General features: G+C 39.8%; 1 protein-coding gene across 3 annotated transcripts in view; it reads left to right on the top strand.

Annotated features, from left to right (window-relative positions):
* Positions 1 to 24,480, top strand: part of LOC149318735 (protocadherin-15-like) — a 952,040-nt gene that overhangs the window by 91,475 nt on the left and 836,085 nt on the right. For all 3 annotated transcript variants that reach the window (XM_089510367.1, XM_089510370.1, XM_089510366.1), the window contains exon 2: positions 5,171 to 5,365. The gene's annotated coding sequence lies outside the window, so the exon portion shown is untranslated. The remainder of the gene's footprint in view (positions 1 to 5,170; positions 5,366 to 24,480) is intronic.

The raw sequence follows: 24,480 nt of genomic DNA, 5'->3' as shown, positions 1-24,480 counted from the left end.
GGTTTATCATCTTGTCTGTGCTCTGCCAGAATAGCATGCTATCTGTGATACATTCTTTGAGTGAAAATGGTTTCGTAGCAGAATCTATTCATTCCCTTTGAGGACTTTTTCACTCCTCGGGTAATTGAATTTACTTAGAGAAGCATTTTGGTGTTCTGTTTATATGTTCTTGTGATCAATTGGAGTCACACCTCTTTCAACAATACTAATAATTCCTGGTGCTCCATCTACTTTCTAGCAAGTTTTGTCTCTGATAAAGAAGTTCCTAGGTACAAGTGCATTTTAAATATCACTGAGGAGGTATTAGTGGAGTCCAGCTAACAGCTTAATCTTATTTTTAATATGATTATTTTTGGAGCTGCAGTTCTGTACAAAAGAAATTGACTAGCTAAATTATATAATGAGCAAGTTTATTTGAAATATGTGTCTAAAGCCACATTTATTTGCGAATCAACTTGTTTTGTATTGGATTGCCTATTACAAAATACGGCAGAAGGAGGCAGAGATTCTATATGACACAGTATAACATAAATCTGTCAGGGATGATGGGAGTTGTAGCTCTTCACCTCCGGCTCTAACTCACCACCTTGTTATGCAGCAGAGCTGACCAGCTTTGGTCAGTGGTTAATGCTTTTCTTCAAAGCAGCAGAGTTTCAGAGAATAGGCTGAAGACCCTGACAAACTCTCCAAGCCTTCTCACTCTTCTTCCTCAGATGTCTCCAAACTTCTCCAGGATTCTGCTGGCTCTTGTATCTTTACTCAAGACACCAGACAACTCAGTAGTCTTATATAAAAGATCTACTTTATTCTACTATATACAAATACTATATGCCCTACAAAATCACAATCTCCAATACTCCACAATATCTCCAAACTACTCCAACTACCCAACAAAAAACATTGGCAAACATTGCAATTATTATAGCCATTGTTAATCACCACCCACTAGTCAGTTTCCACCCAGTGGGTGTGTACATTCATTTTGATTGGTTCACATAGTTCAACCCACACTTAAGACCAACCCAAGTATTTCATCATTTTACCTTTAATGAATCTCAGGTGTTTCCAATTGTACATTCTATAATTCTGTCCTTGACTTTCAAGACTTCTAAATTGCATTAGCTTTTTCACCTGTGTAGCTTCTTAATTGCTCTTGCTTAGTCATTGTGACTTTCACATACATATTTTATTTCTATTACTGTATGTCCCATGTTGCATTTTCCTTAACAATATCCCCACATGGAACTTGGCTGCATCTGTGCTCTCAACATCCCTCGCCATTTACAGTGCCATATGCCCATTCTGTGGCTGGTGGAAACTAGAGAAGCATCTAGCTACATTCCTGTAGATTGTGAATGACGTACAAAGAGAATGATGGTGAATGATGTACAAAGAATAATTACATCATGCACTGATTTCTGCCAGGGTCTTCTAGATGATGTAATCATTCTGCAGCTGATTATGGGGACATGACCAGTGGCTTCTTTGATCCACTCCCTCTACTCTCCGGCAGCCACTAAATGGCAGTGGGAGTGTCAGAGCAGCTAAACAGTGACTCTAATGTGATGGGACTTTAGTAACTGCAGAGAAGAGAAGATAATACCACCTTCCCCAAAAACATATGTGCAGAAACCAGGTGGATTTATGCCTGTATATGCCACAAAGAAGATGCCATACTGTGTGTTTGGGTCTTTACCAGTTTCCCATTTAAATATTCTCTATGCCATATGAGTTGACCCAATGGACCTTGGTCTGAGGTTAAGTCCAAAATATAAGATATAAACAGACATCATATTTCTGGACTGATTTTTTGCTGTTTTGCCCCCTAATTTGTGAATAGTGATTATGGAAAATTATTATGTCTTCTTGTCTGTTCCCATTTTTTTAAAGAGGATGATTACTTAGAAAGGAAGTTCAGATATTCATCTGTATTAGAAAATAACATCAGTTATCATGGATTCTCATTTATTTAATTTCTCTCCATGCAGCTTTTTCTGCATTATGATGTAACTATAAAAGATTCTTGTTCATCTTACTCTTTCTTACTCATGTTTATGGAATGGTGCCAGAATTCTTAAGGTAAAGTTCTTGCAGGGGAATGTATGGTGAAGTTGGAGTGGCTAGGAGCTAGTGATTTGCTTCTTTTTAAACATTTTTATGGCAATGAACTTACATACATTTTTATATCATTTTCATGTCAGTAATAAAGCTGATGGTTGGATGGGCTTATACTTGTAATCTATTCTGTCGTCATTCAATTTATCACAATACAGTTTTTTTCTGCAGTTAGTGTGCTAAGCCACAAACTACTGTGACTGATTTATATCTGTATGGATATGGAGGCCACATAAAAGTAGACCTATTGAAAAGATGGGATTTATTGAGGCCAGTGATTCCCCAAATAGGTTGCATGCTCCCCCTAGGGATCCAGGGGGACAGTGAGAGGAAATGGCACAGTGAAGAAAAAGGAGGCAGCATGGGGGTCTTCAGTCAAAGTATTTGCATGCAAGAGAAAGGAAGAACCAACAGCCTTTAGGACCATGGTGGCAATGAGGTATTAGAGTATGTGCCAGTGGGGGAGAAGTGGCAGCAAAAAAGAGCTTAAGCTTTGTGAGCTTTGCTGGGACTTGGCTTGCAGGTTGCAGCTATACTGCTGCTCCTGCTTTCTTTCATCAGACAGGTGAAGAAGAGGTGGCAAAAGAAATAATGGCCTGTTAGAGACTGCCAAAATAAAGCTGCTTCGGGTCTCTTTGGAGGTATGCTGTTTAAATGATGCATGCACCCTAAGAATCCGGAAGCTGCACCAAAGCTGCACTCCAGTGCTCCCTGGCTCCGCCCACAGGCTGGCCTGTCGGTCTGGTCTATATAGGGCCTAAGGGTCCATCCTCACTGGGGAGAAACTTCTCCTTTTTGAACTTAGGGGGTCTACAGACCACCCTGAAGGGAGACTTGCAGCCGACCCTTTTCACACTAGATTGGGGCCATGGCAGCCTCACACCATGGCCCCAATCTGGCCTTCCAAGGGTGCAAAAAGGTGCAGCAAAAAGCGGGTCCTTTTTGCACCCTCCAAAGGGTGCCATAGCTGTGGCACTGCATCATCTGGACGTAGCACCGGAGACGTGCCATGATGCCACTTACCATATGGAGCAGCACACAGCTTCAGGGCATCCTGGGGACCAGAATCAGGCATGCATCATCAGGCCACTGCACCCTAACTCTACCCCCCAGGCCAGCCTTTCAGGCTGGTCTGTACAGGGCCTTAGTCACTTTGGGAGCAGCAACCAAACAGTCAGTTGAGCAAAGACAGAGAAGCCTCTTGCATGTGCTGGCTATTGCCACAAGACCAGCATGGGTGAGACACTCCCAGTCACTACTCAGCCAGCTGCTCAGTTGCTGCTCTCAATGTGATTGGCTGCTTGGTTGCTGCTTCGATTGCACCTGATCACACTAGGAGCGGCTACTGAGCAGCTGGACATTTGGCCTTCCTTTTGCTGTCAGCCTGGAGTGGACAAGATGGAGGAGCATGCCTGGGCCACTGCTGCTGCTGTAGTCACACATGAGGCTCTGAGAAGGAGGAGCAAGCTGGGTTCAGCTGTGCTGAACACTGGTGGCCAACTGGCTGCTGCACAAACAGTAGACATACTATCAAGAAATAGCTGTTAGAAGCACAAGGATTATTGCTGAAGATAAAAAGGTCTGGTAGCCCAAAAAAGTTTGGCTACCACTAGTTGTTGATCTAGTATTCAGCAATTGATTCTGTGGGTCTACTTGAATTCGGGTGCCCTATTCGATATATGCTTTAATAGTAAATAAACCACTAGCTCCTAGCCATTTACAATGCATAAGTTGTCACTGAAATAACTTTCCTATAATTCTGGGACCATTCCATAAACATGAGCAATAATGGCTGAGGTATACAATAACAACTTTTATAGTTATACAGTTGGCCCTTCTTATACAAGCATACACGGTTTGAAAATGTTCAAAAAAAAGTATAAATTTCAAATATCAAACCTTGATTTTCCATTTTTTATAAGGGACACCATTTTTCTATGTCATTATATTTAATGGGACTTGAGCATACACGGATTTTGTTATACATGGGTGATCTTGGAACCAAACCCCAGTGTATAACAAGGGTTCACTGTATTGTATTCTTACTTAATACAAAGCCCAGATGGTGTGCACTATGTACTGTGGATGCTTCTTTTTATCTACTGTGTATGGTTAGCACTGTATGACATGATGGATAGCTGTGACAGATAACTCACCACCCAAACTTGGTACCAGTGCATGGATAGTTTAGTTATACAGTGGGCCCCTGCCTTATGCGGGGGATCCATTCTGGACCCCCCCCCCCCGCGCACGTAAGGCGAATTTCGCCTATGCTCAAGCCCCATTCATATGTGTGGTGGCGCGGGAGCATGCGGGGCGCCACGGGTGCATGCCCCATTCATTTGAATGGGACGCGCCACCCCTTGCGCCCCGTGTGCTCCCTACGGCTTGAGTGCATATGCTTAAGTCCGCATAAAATATAATTGTATAATTATTGTATAATTATATTTATTTATTTAATCTTATATATGCCACCTTTCTTCCATAGTGGGACCCAGTTATCCACTGAGGGCCTATTTGGATTATATTCTATATCAAATACATAGTACAGTATGCCATTCATCCTCCTCTTCTTTTATATTTCCTAATAAGAATCCGTATTTGGATCAAAACCATCATGGATGTGAAGGGGGTGTTTGAACAGTTTACCAACCCCTCCAAATTGCCCCATCCCCAATGCATCAAAGGTTATCTAAATTGGGTGAAATGCTTTTACATTTGAGTAAAGGTGAAAGGACCAAACTGATACCTATGTTATTAAACTAAAATGTAGTTGAACCATTAGTTACATGTTGTCCCTGGCTAGTGGTACATTATTTCAAGCTTTTCCTTGATACATTTTTTTCTTTTTCTTCTTACTGCTTGAAAAATTACAGGAAGAAAGGACAGGAAGATTACAGTAGGGACATATTCCTCATTTGAAACACATACTAGAAGACATTTTATGTACTGTTTGGAATTTTTCAGTTTTATACTAACTTCATCTTTCGGTTATGCACTGAAGTTTGTCCCCCTGTTGCTTCTTTATGGCACATGTTGATTCTTCTTTTCACAGGCACTGTCCTCTGTTGGTTTGCTGTGGCCAAGTGATGGAGCAGATATAGTGAAGAGAGAGGCCAGAGAGCGAGTGGAAGTCTTTTAGTGCACATATATGAAAGTGATAAACAAAAAGCTAATAGCATCATCCTTCATCCACTGGAAACTCTCATACAAAAACGGAAATACAGCTGTTAACCACTGAGAAAAAATAGTAAGTTCTTTTTCTAGTTTCTGCCTTTTATTGGCGGGATACATACCGCCATATAGTACGTATTGTATACGTACTAGGGTTAGGAAGGGGCGGTGCTTCCGCACCCCCCTAACCCTAGTACGTATACAATACGTACAAGATGGCGGCGCCCCTTCCACATGGGCGCCGCCATCTTTACGTACTGGACGCATAGCGTCCAGACGTGTCGCGGCGCCTATGACGTCACGAATGCGCCAGCAGCGCCTCGCGACGTCATAGAGGCGCCGCAAAAAGAAGCTCCGAAATGGAGCTTCTTTTTTGCTCCGCGCGGGAGCCGCGCGGTTTGGCTGCTGCAGCTCCCGCACGGAGCAAATGGCGCCGGTGGGGGAACGCCGCAAAGCGGCGGTTTGTATCTCGCCATTAATTGATACACTGGAGTTTTATACATATTAAATATTTATGTACGGGTTTCTCCTGTTTTGCTGTAGTTGGGCAAATTCTCTTTTTTGTGTGAAATAGGTTGATGTTTATTCAAAATGAGAACTGTGTTAAAATTGGGGCTCTTGAAGTGTTGGCTTGTTTTGCTAGAGGTTTTACAGTTGTGGTTTCTGTGACCCCATTTGCTGCTTAATGCATGCAAGGAAGACTCTGTATTACCCTGCAGAAGTAGTGCTCTGGATCATTTGGAAATCTAGATGTGAACATTTCCCAGTTTTTATTTCATTTAATTTCTCTGAATCCTGGTTGCATTCTCTTCCTGTGCTTGTTTTGAAATAGGTTATGGAAATGTGTGTTTCTTCAATACACTTCAATTTAGTCAGTTTTAAAAGTAATTATTTCTTAATTTATTATGCATTTACACAATTTACATAAATTCTGCCCTTCCCTTATTTCATTTATGTCCATTTTAGCCTTTCTCATTTTAAAATATATTCATTTTCATTAGGAACACTGCATTTGTTAGGGTAAGCTTTGCAATTGAACAAATGCAGATGTTCAAGTGCACATTTCCTTGTAGCATATCTTGGGAGATGCAAAAATGCTACTTATGTGGGGAGTTCTGAGTCCAGTGATTCCCTCCTTCCTAATCCCTACTTGGGCAAGGAAGCTTTCTATTAACTTTCCCAACAGAAAAGGGTGGGAGGACAAGTGCTCTGTATTGATTATTCAACCAACGAACTGCTCTGAATATCTTGGCAGCGCCAAGGAATCTGTGGATATGGAAGGACAACTGTATCCATGTATTTCTTTGACAAGTGTATGCCACCCAACAGGCAGATGTTCTCCTGGAAGTTTGCAGTCTCCTGAGAGTTATAGAGTAGTCAGTGAACACGATCACATTGCTGGTTCAATCTCTACCCACACCTGCTATTCCAGGCTTTGAATAAAATCTGGCCATTTGTCACTTTCTCTGTGTGAGGCGAGAGAATATATGGAAGCCTGTATCTTTGCTCATCAGTATGCAAATAAGTAAGCACATAAAAAAATGGCATGTGTAAATTAGACATTCTACATCAGATGCTATTAAGTGAAACTTAATTTCACTTTATATGATTTCACGGCTACTTTGTGAAACTGGTTCACATATCCTAATTCAGTGAAATACTGAATGCTAAGAGAATAACCTATATCAGTGGTGTGCAACTATGGCCTTCCAGATGACTTTGGCTGCAACTCATTATCATTCTGTGTTAGTTAGGCCAGCTGTCACTAATAAATCTTACAGGACAAGAAATGTTTGGGGGCCAACTATTGCCTGCAATTGACCCAAATAAATTGCTACCTAGTTTTTAAGATGCATCAATATCAAGTATTTTTCCAATGTCTGCTACACAAGGGCATGGCCTGAATATAGTTGGGTCTGCATTACTGTGGTAAAGTACAGCAAGCAAGATGAGTTTAGCGAGAGATGTATGGGCACAGGTTGTTGACAGAAGTATCTTTATAAACCAGTTCTGGTTCCACAGATAAATTGAATCTTCGCCAATCAGAACTTCAGTCCATGTCAGTCTAGTAGAAATATGCATAAATCAGTGCATCTGAAATGCTTGTAAGAGTATGAAGAATGAAAAACTCAAGAAAAAACAACTTTTTTTAGTTTTGAAGAGCACTTGAGTTATAATTGAAAGAGAGAACACTGCCCACTGGAAGCAGAGAATTGGGAGAAATGAACTTTGAGTTTCGGCAGAACAAAATTTTACAGTACTTACAATTTTTCTCATTTATCATCAACCCATCACTTCCTTGATGAACAAAAAAACCTATACAGAGGTTAAGGTGTTTATTTTGAGGATTAAATACAGAGTATAATAGTTACAGAAGCTTTCTAAAATATATTTAGTTTTATATATCATGAATTTTAATGTTGTTAAAAAATTAAAATAAGATATTATCCCCTTGATTATCTGAGAAGTACTTACTGAATTTTATTATTCTCATACGATGTAGTGTAATCTTCTGTATTAAAAGATTGCTATATTTACATGTATTCGTCTTCTTAATTTGACCTAATATACATCCAGACGACTACTGTTTCACCTTATTTGGCATGAGCTTATATATAATGGAGGGCAGGGAACTAACTAAAAAGATTGTATGTACAGCGCTATGTAAATTTACAGCACTTCATAAATAAAGGTTAATAATAATAATAATAATAATAATAATAACAACAACAACACAACTAGAGTTCAGATAGATAATTTGGCTGTTCAGGGTTGTAATGAAAGCAATTTTAAGAAAATCATTTTTGAAATCTTGCTCTCTGTCAGAATCCTGTTGTATTCTATCAGATAAATGCTTTGGGGTTTGTGGGGATGATGGGGGTTGGGATATGCTTTGGCTAGGGCTAATGTAGATAGAGCTTGTTAGGGCTGAGCAGTGCCAGGTGGTGGTTATCTAGTGTCCTTGAAGGCCTTTCTTTGAGAGGCTTGGAATGCAGTTTTCAACATAGGGGGATAGAAGCTGAGGGGGGATGAGTAATGGTGGGAAAGAGGTGGGGATTTTTCCTGCGCGGGCTTTTGGCTGGGGGAGGAGTAGACAAGCATTGGGGATTTAGCTATTGCTTTTGCTGGGAGGGGTCACTCTCAGCTAAGAAGCTGAATGATGTGGAACTGCTGATTCTGGAACTATCAATAAAGTGCTGTTGATTCCTAATCAAGCTGACTGGTTGATTGGCCAGGGTTCTGGTCTCACATTCTGACACTCTCCATCCAATGTTGCACAGGTGCCTTTTTTGTTCAGTGTGACCGAGCTATACTTTCAGACTTCTTGGGAACACTATGCTGTCAGATAGCCATCTATATCCAAAGACTAGGTTCAGTTTTGGTCCTGCACTAACAAGTATTATTCAGGAGGGGAAATCCTTTTATTAGTTTTTCCCCTTTTTATTAAAATACATACATGCATTCTTGATCAGCTAATATTAGAATTCCATATGTGTAGACTAAAATAGTACTTTCTTAGCACAAATAAATGTTTAAGCTTTCACAGTTAGTCATTGTTATTAAATCTTTTAGGCTGAATAGTCTGAAAAGAAGGACCAAAGGAAGTCTAATAGGAGAGCTCTTTAAAATTTCCTCACTCTTGCCTAACTCTGAATAGCTGCTCAGCTGGTATATGCTTTTAGTAAGATTTGAATGGTGTTAAGAAAGCTAGTATGTTCACAATATCACAGTGTATTTAAACACTTTCTATAATATTACCCCATTTAAGAATTATCTACTTTGCTATTAATTCAGCTCAGCTTTTCATAGATTCTCATGGAATTAAAGCACATAAAATAAGTGTACATCTATAGGGCAGATAAGATTATTTCTGAATTATATCTTTGAAAAAAAAAACAATTCTTTATTCCAAATGTACTACTTTAATACTGGTATGTGAATGTTTCCTGGATGTTTATATATCAGAGCTCCCCCCGCCCTTATATTATTTATTGTCGATTAACTGTCAACTCTTAACTGATAAGAAATATTCTAAATTTATCCTTGACTTTGGTTAATAAATTAATAAAATTATGTATCCAACACTTTCCCAATAAAAGTGGAACCCAGGGTTTTTAGTTTGCATTTTTATCCGTGGCATTTTGGTCATTGATAACATAAATAACACACTATATATCACTTTTGAATGTGTGCACAAGCTAAATTAGCAGCCTATACACACACATATATGCACACACACACACACACACACACACACACACACACCAGTGTGCGCATGTGAAAATTGTAGGCAAGAAGAAGTGACAAAAGTGTTGAATGAATGGAACTTGTCTATAATTTGCAAGCATTGAAAGAGTGAATCCTCAGAAAACGAGATCTCGAAAGGTGGAGGAAGCTTGAATCTCTGAATGAGGGGACTTAGATATCATCTAGATCATATTGCCAATTAGTTTTGATATCAGTTATCTAGAATTCTTTATGGATTTTCTTGAATCTGTGTCTCTTCTCTTTCATGCAGTGGCTTTGTAGGCTACATGTAGGTAGGGTACATGTGGGCTACATGTAGGTAGCCATAAATATTTCGAAGACATATTGGATATGTTTCAGGAGTCTCTTTTGGATAGAATTATTACTCTTGTTGTTATTTGTCCATATGCAATAAGTACAAATGATGGTCCATTGATGAAGAGCCCTGACAAAGCATTGAAGTTACTCATTCCCCAAATGGCTTGAATTTTCAAAATACAAACTGTTGCAGTAGACAGCCTGGCATCTGTGGCTTTGTATAGTAATTATTGGTGTTTCTGAAATAAAGAACAATGTGGCAACTGATATTAGGGTGTGTGTGTTTTTTTAAAGTGTTGAACTTTTATATAACTTATAGGTCATATTGGTGTTTGTGTGGGTGGGTTGATTGTCTAGTATCAAGAAGAGTCATTAGTATTATTTCCACTGAAATCATTACAATGTACAGTTCTTCTCATCAGGATTTCTCAACACTGAAAAAAACATGGTTGGTTTGGGGTTTTTTTAAATCATTTTTTGAATATTTTCAAATATTCTTTCCTTTTCTGTAAAAGCCATATTAAAATTTGTCATTTTCTGAAATGGGAAGCTGGATCAAAAAGTCTCTTTCTGTCAAATAATGTGTCATGGCTATTTTGAGATGGGCATGTCTAAAGATGTTAAAACACAGATAGTCTTATGAAGCAACAAGGATAGTTGCTCTTTTCGATTTTGGGTTCCAAGAAATTAAAAATACAAACAGTATTTGAGACAAAAAAGCTGTTATTTAATGGGAAGATATGAAAGCAAAACAAAATCTAAACGCATCTAGAATGTGTAGAAAAATTATTTTCAATGGCCAATGCAGATGGAAAAATCTTCGGAAAATGATAGGAAGCATGTGCTCCAGAGGCTTGTGCTCCTTGCTTCTCCCTTTGCCCATTTTATTAATGATGCTTTTTCCTTGTAGATATTGCCATGGTTTCATACTGTGTATGCAGAATTTTAAGAAATGGTCTTACCTTTGATGAGAAATAGTATTTCAACCCATTTTAAATGGGTTAAGACACCACTTTAAAAAAATTGTCAGCTCACACAGAATTTATTGACACTGAATGACACTGAAAAGATGAGTACTTTCCCCTTATTTCTAGGTTATTGCACAAAAAAATGTTTATTTATTTGCAAAATAACTACTTCTTAGCTCAAAAATTTATTTTGCAAAAATGTTTTGGGCATGAAACAAACCCTTCATGTGATGTTGCAAAAAGTCCTGAAATCGGGAAATAAATACTTCTAAAATGTAAAAATAAAAATAAAAACAAAAACGTCTTGGATTATTGATTTACAACTTCCCAATGAATTTATGCTAGTTGGAAATAATAAACTGGATTTAAGCCAATGTTTTCTCTTTAAAAAGATGTATTAGGGATTTGAGCAAGCGACCTTTAGTTGTCAAGCATTTAGTTGCTGTGGTGAGTTGCTTATAGAGGTAAGGAATTATTAAACTGTTTTGTGAATACAGACCTTAGATGATATAAAGGTGCTTATAGTGGAGAAATGATTATCATCAAATTATGGTTTACCGCTTTCTTTAGCTAAAGCAAGAAAATACTCTTAGTGATACGAATCTATCCTGATGAGGATGTCCTGTCTATTTTTCTGCCTGTTTCATTGGATACATCCATTAGTGAGAAAATCATGTTGTAATTCAAATTGGCAAAATGGCCTTAACATGAGTTCTTTATTTTGTTTGTTCCTTGACATTGTTGCTATGCACCATTATCCATCAACTGGTGTGCTTTCCTATTATGTCATTTATACTTCTTACATAGGAAAGTGCCATTAGTCCTGCTGCATGCATCATCCTGTATAGAACGTGCTAGTGTTTTTCAGCTCTTTTTATTGAAAAAAGGCTATTACCAAGGAAGGCAAGATATACTTCAAAGCAGCAAAGTAGTCTTACGAATGTTAGGGAATAATGAAATATATGCCTCATTTTATTATCCATCATCAAGGGGGCTACAAAATAAATTCATGAACCTCAACCATAGTGTTGTCTAAAAAAATGTTCCCAGTATAGTACACACTGCTGAGTTGTGGGATTTCATTTACAGGTCTTTTGCATTGATTTTTGCCTTACTATTGACATTGGACTTTTCACTGTATGGTGTTATTCTCTGTGGGCCACATATAACTTTTGACAGCCTAAAGAGAGGGATATATATAACCAGACATGGGTGAAAACTAGTCAGATTGCTCTCTCTTTCTCTCTTTTTACAATTCTGATTTTTAAAGCAACTTTGCTTTGGGGTTCTTTGATATCCTTGTTCTCTCTAGACACTCTTCAAAGAAGGAACAAACTTCTAGTTTTATAAAATCCATATAAATGTACTGTAGTGAACTGAAACATATTTTCCCTTTCCATTTGTTATTTAAGAAATGAGCAAGATATAAAATGTTTGTTTACAAGGAGAAAAAGAAGAAGAAACACTTATTTGTTTATTTATTTGATGCACTGCCTTTCCCCCGGTACTGGGACCAAAGGCAGCTCGGAACGTGAGTGCTCTGGATTTTCTGGGAAGAGCTGGAGCAAATGCTTTTTAAAATTTGATTTGATGCAGAGGTGATCTGGAACCACTGTGGAATTGCCCTTCCCATGTGAAGACAGTCTGCTGTTGAGCAGGGGCCTTTGATCCTGAGTTGTGAAGGCAGTGCAAGGTGTGGGTGGGGGGAACCAGTTCATTTGGCCCATGTAGATATGCACCTAGAGAGATGGCCCAGAAGAATAACTTGTTTGCTGATATCCAAAGCTACTAAGGATACTAGTGAAATGAACAAGTACACACTCCTCTATCTTCCTCTCAGCATATCCTATCAGACTGAACCTAATCCAGAAAACTGCACATAAGCCATCAGGAAACCATTTGGATCCATCAGCCTCCTTTGGGTAGTTCTATACCCCCTACACCCCCTACAGAGTCTTTGCGATTCAGTGAGTCTAAACCCTACTGTCACTATCATCCTTCCAGAGTTCTTTCACACTGAAAGTATCATAATCCCTTACAGAACAGAAAGCCAGGCCCAAGTTGGCCCTACTGTGTGATTGAGACCAGGTGGAGACCAGATGAAGAAGGCTCATGCCTGTCACAGAAACTACACAGTCCTGGGACACTTTGGACGAAGTGATTCCTGTTCAGCTGTCCCACCATATCATGTCAGCACTCCAGAAAGATTGTGTTGTGCAATGAGGTGTGTAATATATCAATATTATACCTATTCTGTCTCAGGCACTCATTTTGAAATACACACACTCATGCTCAGCAGATGGTAGGGAGTGTGGGACATGACACCTGGTCAAAGGTATAGAATCATGACAGATTGGCTCACAGTCACCTCCATACCCATAGGTTTTCGTGACTGCTTCATAAAGGTCTCAGGTGAGCAAAACTGGTGGATACTGACTCACCTTTCATCTAGCCAGGTCGTAGTAATACAGGTCAGGCTGGAGTGTACGTCCTGAATAAATTATTGGGTAGCTGGCTTTCCTGTCTGTAAAACTGGCTTTCAGCAGCAGCATTTTCAAGATTTGTTAACCAGTGTATTGGAACCCATCTATGCATTATTAGTTTTCCCTTCCCATGGTATTATAGCTGTTTTGCTTGTTTGTATCTTCTAAGAAACAGAGGACATTCTTTGATCATATTCCTCTTGAAATTAGAACCCAACTGATTACTGCATATACATATGATCACGTCTTTCAAAGGAAATAGATAGTTTATTCCCAGAGTTTCTGCAGATAACACCTACATGTGGTGTGTGTGCACCTCTCTCTCTCTCTCTCTCTCTGTGTGTGTGTGTGTGTGTGTGTATGTATTAAAGCACCAAGATCATTCTCATTCACTGTTTCATTATGAATGTAGTAGTCATCCAGTGACCTTTTTCATTGTGATAGCAGGAAATGTCCATTTTCATTTTCAGAAATGAGATTTGCATATTTATAGTCTCTGAAAAATGTCATTTATAAAATCTAGTATCTGAACAGTGATTGCATGCTCTTTGAAGAAGGGGAATAAATGGGATGGGGGCAAGCAAATCTACGGGGAAATACATTTTCAAAAAATATATATATCAAACAACCTGGGGACTACAAAACTGTCTGGAGGTTGCTTGAGACCCATGGGCTGCACTTTTCTTGTCTCTAAACTGCTTATGTGACAGAATAAATGGGTTCTTCCTATTCCATTTCCTGTCATTCAAAATTTCCTCCTTTATGCCATTAGTATGTACCTTGTGTCACTGGCATGTCTACTCCACAATAAATTTTCTTGATAGAAACTTGGATAGAGACTATGTGAAGTGTTCATTTTCCTGTGTTTTATTTAGTAGGTTCCTTTACATGTTCTTTCCAAGCAATTTTATTTCATCATTGCATCCCTAGATAATCAAAACTTTATATCAGTTCTGATGAGTTTATCTTCTTAAGTGATTTTCCAGATTTTCTCATCAGGATAAAGTATTGCTTGCTCCTGCTTTATGATGCCGATGCAACTCATCAGGAGTTTTGGAGGGCGGGCTGTGTTCTTAGTGGAATGTTTATACCAGATGGATACATTCATGCAAGCTTCTGTCTGAAGTCAAAACACTGTATTTATTTATCTTCCATTTATTTATTGTATTTACAAAACTCATAGGGAACAAGCTCTCAGGATGGCATACAGCTACAAAAATAAAACAATGAAATACAAAAATCTAAACACTCAAGAGAGGATTCAAAGCCAACATGATGAAGCAAATATAAAAGCCAACATGAGAAAAACACAATGCAAAGCCAATTCAATAAAATGCATAAAAACACAAGTTGCTAAAACCAGCTAAGAAAAACATAAGACTTGAAACTACCAACTTGTAAAAATGATTAAAATTGCAAAGAGTCTAAATGTCCTGGGCGGGATATACAGTATACCTTAACCTTGAGATGGAAAGAAAATAATGTTGGCTTTGGGCAAATGTCCCTGAAGAAACTATTCTGTAACCAGAAGCTAGCAGTGACAAGGTGTCTCTACTAGCCATTTCTGGGTTTCAGAGTGAGGGGGTATTTGGAGAAAGGTCCAGTGGTATAATAATAAACCAGGTTAAGTAAATTCTAAGTAAATTTTAAACATAACAGAAGATTTACATAGATGATGTCACATAATCCCACTGGATATGTGGCTTCATGATTAATATCTACAGTTGGGCATGGCTCAAGGCCATGGTGACCTGCAATACTAGAAGTTTTACATCTGTAGGAGTCATTTTAAACAGAGGATATGTGGAGACCTAAATAAAATGAAGGAAATGCATTTGCCATCACCTTGCACCTCACTAGGCTCTTTCATTTGCTTTTGAAATAGAAGCAAAAACAATTATCAGTGATCAGTGACCATACCGTTTACTTCACCTTAAAGCAATGTTCTTACATTACCCTTGCTACTTGATCATCAAAGGATTGTCTTAAATTTAACTCTGGTGTTAAAGTCATCAGCTGTTCTGAACACTTTTAACAGTTCCCTGAGAAAGACATCAAGGCTTTTGTCATACTGAATGTAACACAACACACATTCAAAGGTATGGAATGGGGTATAAATATCTGCCCCAGCCCTAGCCACTTTGTTCACAGACCAGGACCCTCCTGTGTAACCCTCAGATGCAGTCTGAGCCACTCTGTGTTTTCCACAGACCTCTCTTCAGGATCAGTAATTGCCACTGTCTTCAACTCCTGAGTTCTCTCTATCCAGCATTTTACACCTTCCTTTCCAATCGGCTTGCACGGTTTTTAAGGTTGCTTTAGTTCTTGTATGTTTGTGTGCACTCCTGCACATTTCTAAATAAAATACTTTATTTACCGAAAACTGGAGCTCCCTCTGCAGTTAGTAGTGGTATAAACAGACCAAAAGATCCCCACAGCTATTCTCTACCTGCCTCCTTTTGAGCTATAATTTCCCCAAATTTAAAGGATACACTGGCATTCCTTGTGGGGACCCTCTGTGTACTGCACCTTTTAGAGTAGCAGTATGATAGATCACTTTTAGTTCTTTGAAACTGTGGGAGAAGGCTGAAAAATTAACTGTTTGAAAATACTGTATGGCAGCACATCATGCGAAACTATCTGTATTTCATCCAAAACCTTTAAAAACTCTCATGATAATAGTTCACACCATTCTTCATTTTCTTCTGCTTTCTGAATAGAGGATGTTTCCTCCATGATGATTTAAAACAGCTTTTCATAGTGAAAAGCAGTTTTAATAATAATAATAATAATACAGAAACCTTCTAAAGCTTACTATTGTTGTTGTTGTGTACCTTCAAGTCATTTCTGACCTATGGAAACCCTAAGGCAAATTTCACAGGGTTCTGTTGGCAAGTTTTTTCAGAGGGGTTTTGCCATTGCCTCCCCTTGAGGCTGAGAGACAGTGATTTGCCCAAAGCCAACAGTCAGTTTTCATGGGGCTGAGTGGGAATTTGAACCCTGTTCTCCAGACCATAGGGCAACACTCAGACCACTACACCATGCTGACTCACTGAAATTTACAATGCTGAATTTGAACTATGTTTAAATTCCATCATATACCATTGCTGTTGAACAAGGGAACACAAAATCTCATGCTACTACCATACTGCAGAATTAATGCAGTTTGGCATTGCTTTAACTATCATGGATCTGTTTGGTGGAATCTTGATGTTTGTAGTTTGTTGTGGCACCAGAGCTCTCTGACAGAGGAGGATGAATATCTCACAAAACTACAAATCCCAGAATTCCTCTGAGCCAGGACAGTTAAAGTGGTATCAGACTACATTAATTCAGCAGGGCATATGCTGTCTGAGTAACAGACTGTCTTCCAGTTTTTCACTCAGTTGAGAAATATTACTTTAGCTTTCCTGTGGGCTTTACATGACAAAGCATACAACACAGGAGACTGAAGATTTTCAGACCAGCGCTTAACGGTGGTAAAATGCTGCTAAATCGTTTAGGAAGTGCATGTGTATGAAAGCCTGACGTGCTTCCTAAATATCAAGGGATCATTGGCTCCCCTTCAGCATTCCAGAATCCCAGAAAGCGACTTGCTCCTGTCCTTAAAGCATGCTAATAGCATGATCAGAGGGAAGATTATCACATCCCCCCACGCTTATCCCATTCTTCTCCCATCCCTAAAAAGTAATGGAGCCATCATTGGGTATTAACAGGAACTCCCATTATTACCTAATGATGCCTCCATTACTTTTTCCAGATGGGAGAAAAATAGGATAAGCATGCAGGAGTGTGATAATCTTACCCCTGGTTGTGCTATTAGCACGCTTTAAGGACGGGAGTTTGCTCCCATCTGATAATATCCAAAGAGAGAGATCCCAACACATAGAGAACTAGCATGTGAGGGATAAGGTTTTTATTTGACTGTTTTTAATGAAGAGGGTTTCATTTGTTTTGTTATTGCTTACAGGATTACATAATCCTCTTCTGATATGGTATGAAATGGGAAGGTTTACCTCTTGAAGAAAGTCCAACCATAGGACTGCTACCTGATTGAGATCTAGGCCTGGGTTGTGTGTTGTGTTCTCTTCCTCATTCCCTTTCGGGAGCAGACACTATGAAATGTGGAAAAACATCAAACTCTGAATTTTTAGGCCACTCTAGAGACACTTTCCTTACTCATTTTGACAGATCCCAAGTTTCTATATTCATGCTGAAAAAGTGTCAGAAATAAACTGTTGGAATATTTTCATCTCTGGTTCATGACAGTTTTAAGATTACAGCATTGTTACCTTTAACACATAGACTGAGCATGAAAAATCACAGAACTGACTACAGTGATTTTTTTCCCCATATCATGTGGAATTTCATACATTTATTACTTTCAAATAATTGAATATTTAACAAGCAGGGATGCTTAAGTAGCTCTTGTGTTAATGTCCTGCTTGCCAGCCTATAATGAGCATTTTAAAAACCCCTCAAAATCCATTCAAATCCATATAGAAAGAGATGAGCCACAAAAGAAAAGTAAATCAATTTAAAATATACTTTTTAAATAAAACAGATGTCCATTTAGTGACATTATTAGTCACTAAAATATTTTTCTGGTTTAATCACTAAAATGTTCTTCTGGATAACAGAACAGAAATGTGTGTAATTTGCATGCTAAAATAATATCAAAATATATGCTCAAAACTGCATGAATTGCATACCCTCCAATATTTCTCAGTTGAAAACTGGAACATGTGCAAACATTAGCGTTTGTTCAAGATGGCAAAAGTTAGTAATGGGGAAGAACACACAAGTGAGGAGAGGCTGCCTTTGGCGCATTACAGACCGCCTGAAAATGGTGGGCTGCCGGCGCTGTCATTTGCAGTGCCAAGGAGCCCCAGCGGCTAAACCGCGCAGCTCCTCGGCGCCACAAAAAAGAAGCCCCAAAATGGCACTTCTTCTTGCGGTGCGCTAATGACGCAGCAAGGCGCCAATGATGCATTCACAGCATCATTAGTGCCGCGTGACGTGCGGACGCTAGGCGTCTGCAATGTCAAAATGGCGGTGCCCATGTAGAACGGGTGCTGCCATTTTGTATGTCCCCAGGACGTACTAGGGTTAGGGGCATCCATAAAGGATGCCCTTTCCTAACCCTAGTACATCCTGGGGACGTATTTTACGCCCGTGCGGAACGGGCCATAGTTCGCTTTTGCCTGATCCTACTGGGAAGGACAAGATTTCTCCTCTCTTATCTTGCTTAATTAATTGAGTTAATTGAGATATGACAGTTGGAAATGCTGACTGCATCTAGAACAGTATTGAAAACATATCTTTTGCAGCAGGTCTATTCAAATAATTTTAAATCATGACAAAGGTCTGGAGACATGCCTTATGAGGAGTGACATAAGGAGCTGGGGATGTTAGCCAGGAGAAGTGAAGATTAAGAGATGATATGATAGCCTTGTTTAAATATTCGCAGGGATATCATATTGAGGATGGAGCAAGCTTGTTTTCCAATGCACCAGAGTATAGGACCTGGAGCAATGGATTCAAACTACTGTACAAGAAAAGAGATTCCACTTAAATATTAGGAGAAACTAGTTCCAGACAGTAAGAGCTGTTTGAGAATAGAACACAGTCCCTTGGAGAGTGGTGGGGTCTCCTTCCTTGGAGGTCTTTAAGCAGAGGCTGGATGGCCATCTGTCGGGGGTGCTTTGATTTTGAGTTCCTGCATAGCAAGGGGTTGGACTGGATGGCCCTTGTGGTCTCTTCCAGAATCTATGATTCTATGATTCTATGACTTTTTAATCCGTATTTATGAGTGTACAAGTGTATTTATTATTTATTATTTATTTATTTAATTTTTATGATGCCTTTCTCCTAGAATGGGGACCAAGGCAGCTCACAAGATAAATCCATTTTAAAAACCTATGGTAAAGTGTATTTTGATGATTCTATAGTATTGTATTTTAGCTGTGGTCTTATGTGTATTTAGTTATGTTTTATATTTTAACTTGCTGTACCCTGCTTCGAGCCTTAAGGAGAGGCTGTAAAGAAATAACAACAACAACAACAACAACAACAACAACAATAACAATAATAAACTGATTTTGCACTTTGAACTTAGTTTGCAGCTACTGAAATAAGCTGAAGACAAAATGGGAAAATGGGATGAGGAAAGAGAACTGGGAAATTTTAAGTTAAAAAAGTAAAATGACAGAGAATTAATTGGGACTGCCCCTGCCAGATCAGGACAATGGGAAGGTCTGGAATTGCCATTTTCACCATGATTTCCTAGTGCAAAAGATATGCTTTTCTATCAGGTGTGGTAGCAGAAGATGCTGCTTTAGTGAACCCAGTGTTTACACCCCCTATCAGCTCTATGAAGACAGGTCTTCTACTGGGCTGCCTTCCCATTTGTAGGCCTGAACCAATGGTTCTCAACCTTTAGTTTTCAAATTGTTTTGGACTTCAACACCCAGAAGCGCCTATCCTCCATTAAGCATGATCTGGGATGCTGTGAGTTGAAGTCCAAAACATCTGCAGGTCTGCAAGGTCTGAAACACTTCAATATTTTTTTAAAAATATAATTTTCTAGATGAGGAGCTGCCAATCACTGCCAATCAATTTGTAGTTGAACTCCCATTGCCATCATCCAGTATGCTAGCTGAGGCTAATGGGAGTTTAATAATTTCAGAAGGACCACACATTTCCCACCTCAACTATAGCAATAGCAAGTATATTTCCATACCACTTCTCAGTGCACTTAAGGACTCTCTAGGTGGTTTATAATGTGTAAGCTAATTGCTCCTGACAGGCTGGGTACTCATTTTAGCGACCTATGGAAGGATGCAAAGCTGAGTCAACCCTGGAGCCCTACAGGCACTCCAAAGAAGAGATACAAGGATTCCCTGAAACAATGGAGATTATCGCACTGCGTTCTGAGACCGTTCTCATCACGTGATGAGAACGGAACGCATTTGAGTATACCGCACGTATGTGTTCCAATCGGGTTCTCAGAACGCTTAAACGTGTTCCAAATGTGTTCCAGGAGGGTACAGATATGAATGTGTTCCCAGAGAGCTGAAACGTGATGAGAACGTTTCAACAGAGGTGTGTGCGATATTCTTATCTGTTCTCAAATCCGTTCTCTCATTCCTCCGTCTCCTGATTGGCTGAAAGAATGACAGGCAGGGAGGGAGGCAGGCAGGCGAGCGACTGCAGTGAGGGAAGGGGTGTGTGTGTGAGGGGGGAAAGAAGGAGGGAGGGAAGGGAGGAAAGTTGGGACAAGTGAGAGAAGAGGAAAGAAGGGAAAGAGAGAGAAAGAGAGAGGGAAACAGGGGGGCCAGAGCAGAGATCAAGAGGGAGAGGGTCTGGCTGCTTCTGCGGGGGCCTCTAGTGTCATGTCCAGCGGGGCTCCTGTGCTGGCAGCCTGCAGGAGGCAAGGATGGCAAGGATGGCAAGGATGCCCAGGACCTTCTCCTCCTTCCCTCCAGGAAGGAACCCACAAAAGCTCCTCTGTTTGGAGCAACACACAAAAGCAAGCAAACAACTCCCAGAATTCCATAGCAAAGAGCCAGACAAGAATTAAAGCGGGGAGGGAAGCTCACAGGCCCCACCTGGAATATTGTGTCCAGTTCTGGGCACCACAATTCAAAAAGGAGCGTGTCCAAAGGAGGGCGACTAAAATGGTGAAAGGTCTGGAAACCATGCCCTACAAGGAACGACTTAAGGAGCTGGGGATGTTTAGCCTGGAGAAGAGAAGATTAAGAGGTGATATGATAGCCCTGTTTAAATATTTGAAGGGATGCCACATTGATGAGGGAGCAAGCTTGTTTTCTGCTGCTCCAGAGACTAGGACCCGGAGCAATGGATGCAAGCTCCAGGAAAAGAGATCCCACCTCAATATTAGGAGGAACTTCCTGAGAGTAAGGGCTGTTTGACAGTGGAACACACTCTTTCCTCAGAGTGTAGTGGAGTCTCCTTCCTTGGAGGTCTTTAAGCAGAGGCTGGATGGCCATCTGTTGGGGATGCTTTGATTGTGATTTCCTGCATGGCAGAATGGGGTTGGACTGGATGGCCCTTGTGGTCTCTTCCAACTCTATGATTCTATGAAGGCACACATTACATGCGCACACACACAGGAGGCAAAAGGCTGACAAGCAGCCAAAATGGGGAATTGGGATGACAGCAGAGGACTCTTCTTTTCTAACCGGTTTAAAGAGCTGCTATGGCTGCCGGGGCTCTGCCCTTGGCCCAGTCCCCTCCCTGGCAACTTGCTTTTCTTCGGCTTGAAGAGACCTGCATGGAGCTCCTCCTTCTTCCCAGCCTTGCAAAGGAGGTTTGGGATGTAACATGCAAGGCTCATCTCTCCTCATTTCTCTTTCTCCCTGCCTTCCTCCCGATCCCTCCTTCTTCCCTCCCTTCCCTCCCTCCTCCTTTCCCCCCCCCCCTCTCTCTCACACACACCCCTTCCCTCACTGCAGTCGCTCGCCTGCTTGCTTTCCTGCCTCCCTGCCTGTCATTCTTTCAGCCAATCAGGAGACGGAGGCGGCCTTGGTGGAATATGTTCTCGGAACGGTTTCAGGAATCGCTGTGCGGTAAAATGCAGTTCTGATCACGGTCTGATCACGTTCTAGTTTACTAATGCAGTAATATCTGTTCCAGGAACGTTCTCATCACGTGATGATAGGAACGTTCTCAGAACGCAGTGCGATAATCTCCAATGTCTCAGGCTCGGCCAAATTGATCACCAACAATGTTCCGCCTTGTCCTCGCATCAGGAGGCATGGAGACGCACTATCCACAATGCTGCAGCCTTCTTTGATAGCTCACGCTGAACGAGTCTTGAAGAGAAACGATAACGCAGAAAGAACCACAACCCAGAAACATCACCCAAGGAGACTTTCTGCTGTGCTTTCTGCAACCGGACTTGTTTATCTCAGATTGGCCTTTTTAGTCATCAACGCGCTTGTAGAAAGTGCAGGATGTGTCCTTCCTGAATCTTCATTTGCAAAGCAAAGCCAGAGAGATTTATTTTTTGTACTTTCTCCCAGAATGGGATCCCAGATGACTTATAATGATTTAAAAAAAGATTCAGTGAAAGCATTAATTTACAAAAGGTAAAAAGGAATTGAATGTCAACATCATTAAAAGCATGATTCAAAAAGCTACAACATTTAAAACATATTTAAAACTGTGTGATTATATATGTATGTACACACACACACACACACACACACACAGTGCCACCACTTCACATACTGCAACTTTTATACCACACCATATCTGGCAGCTATTTTGCTGCTGGTCCTTTTGCTATAGTTGGTAAAACAATCCATGTCTTAATAATATGTTAAGTATCCTATGTGTCCCGCAGAAACTGTTCTTTAAAGCTTGGATGAATGAGCTCTTTTTATATCACCAGATGTTATAGTTGGCTTCAGCAAAGCTCTGTGCTGAATTCTACTTTTTGGCTGGCCTTGCTTCATTTTAAGAAGCACAGTCATCAAGTCTACCACTTGTATTGACACGGAACTTTAATAATGAATTATACAGATTTTGAAAAGTTGAAGGTTGCCATTATGAAAATTGTATGCAGCCCATAATAACTCCCAGTCTTAACTAGCTCTAATGGTTGTAATGATCAATAGAGGTTTTTTATTGCTCAAGAGGTATTGGCGAAATGGATAAGTAAAAATATACAGAGATAATGCACTTGCCACTGAAAACACAGTAAAATATACTCTAATGAATAAGTTATAAGATAGAAACTCATCAGTGAACCAGATCTAGAGACTGCCATGGCCGCTATGACCTTACCTAATTACATTTTAATGATGTAACTGATGAAATTTATAAGTAAAGGCAATGATAGCGAGAAATAATTGCAGTTCTTAAGCCACGGCTATTAAGTGAGCAACCAGATTTCAGGAATCTGTAAACTATATAATTTAATCTTTTTAGGAGCTTATACTGCTTTGTGTTTCAAACGAGCGTTTCATTCTTCATGTGCATCTATACAGCATGCCTATGTCAAACATTTTGACTTATACTTCCCATCCAGTCATTATCATATGTATGGTATATCCATTATCATTGGAAGAAAAAAATATTGTTTGCTGTGCTGATATCATTTACATTATTTTCAGTAAGGATTAAAACCACAACTAGAACTGGATTTTTGTATAACAATGTTATTGTTTCTATCACCACTACTATATTATCTCTGCTATCACAATTATTCCAGACGTTGGAGGCATGAGGGGGAAAAGCATTGGAACTTTATGAATTCTCACATTTTTAATAATAAATGTAATATTAATTGTATTACTTTTCTCTTAAGTGTTTCTGTCCTTACCCAACTAATAGCTACCCTTATCAAGACTGTACAGTTGATGTGCAGTCTTCCAATTGACTGGATTTAACAATACACTGGATCCTCCCCCCCCCCCCTTGCAATAATTGGGAGACAAGGTGGCTTTCAACATAATTAATAAGATTCTAGTAAAATACTATAAATTCTCTTATTTAAAATTGAATTAGAAGCACAACACTGTTTCAGATAGCTGGATACCTGTGGAAATAAGCTTCCTGGGTTGAAAGCTGCTTAGTGTGAGAATAAACAACAGAACTCTCAGCATCCACAGATATCCCCTTATGACATGCCTTGGCCCACAGTCTTCTGAGGTTGAGTATCTAAAGGTGGGTGCCTAGAATCTCCTGATCTAAACTAGCTGAGATTACTTCTGAGCATCTCCTTCTATAGACTGAAGTCAAGCTGTTGACATAGTAAAGCCTATCTAGCCCCCAGGTTTGCTGGGAGCAAGTAGTGATGAAAGTGGGATGGTGACAAAGGTTTGTAGCTTGGAGTAAGCTTGATAGATGACAGGTTACAGCTCATAGGCATACGCCATGGTGATGTTATCAGGAAAGAAAGAAAGAGAAAAGGATTTTCTTTACTGGTGTTGCGTCTGCTCAGACTATCCTGGTCTGATAAATTCTAGCCCATAAAGCAAACATGGGCTATTTGATAGCTCATTGTGAAAAATTTACACATCTTTGCATATAAAATTGGTTTGACCCATTTTGTTAGTTATGCAGTTCCAGTAAATGTTGGTTATGCAGTTCCAGTATGCAGGTGTGCCTTACGCAACTTTGAGCATACGCTGAAAGCCATGCCT

This window comes from Sceloporus occidentalis, unplaced genomic scaffold, assembly GCF_023333645.1.
Source record: "Sceloporus occidentalis isolate IW3139 unplaced genomic scaffold, rSceOcc1.0.p SCAF_2, whole genome shotgun sequence".
In the NCBI taxonomy this organism is placed as follows: domain Eukaryota; kingdom Metazoa; phylum Chordata; class Lepidosauria; order Squamata; family Phrynosomatidae; genus Sceloporus; species Sceloporus occidentalis.
The sequence above is the reverse complement of the archived record's forward strand: the minus strand, read 5'-3'. Positions and strand labels throughout refer to the sequence as shown.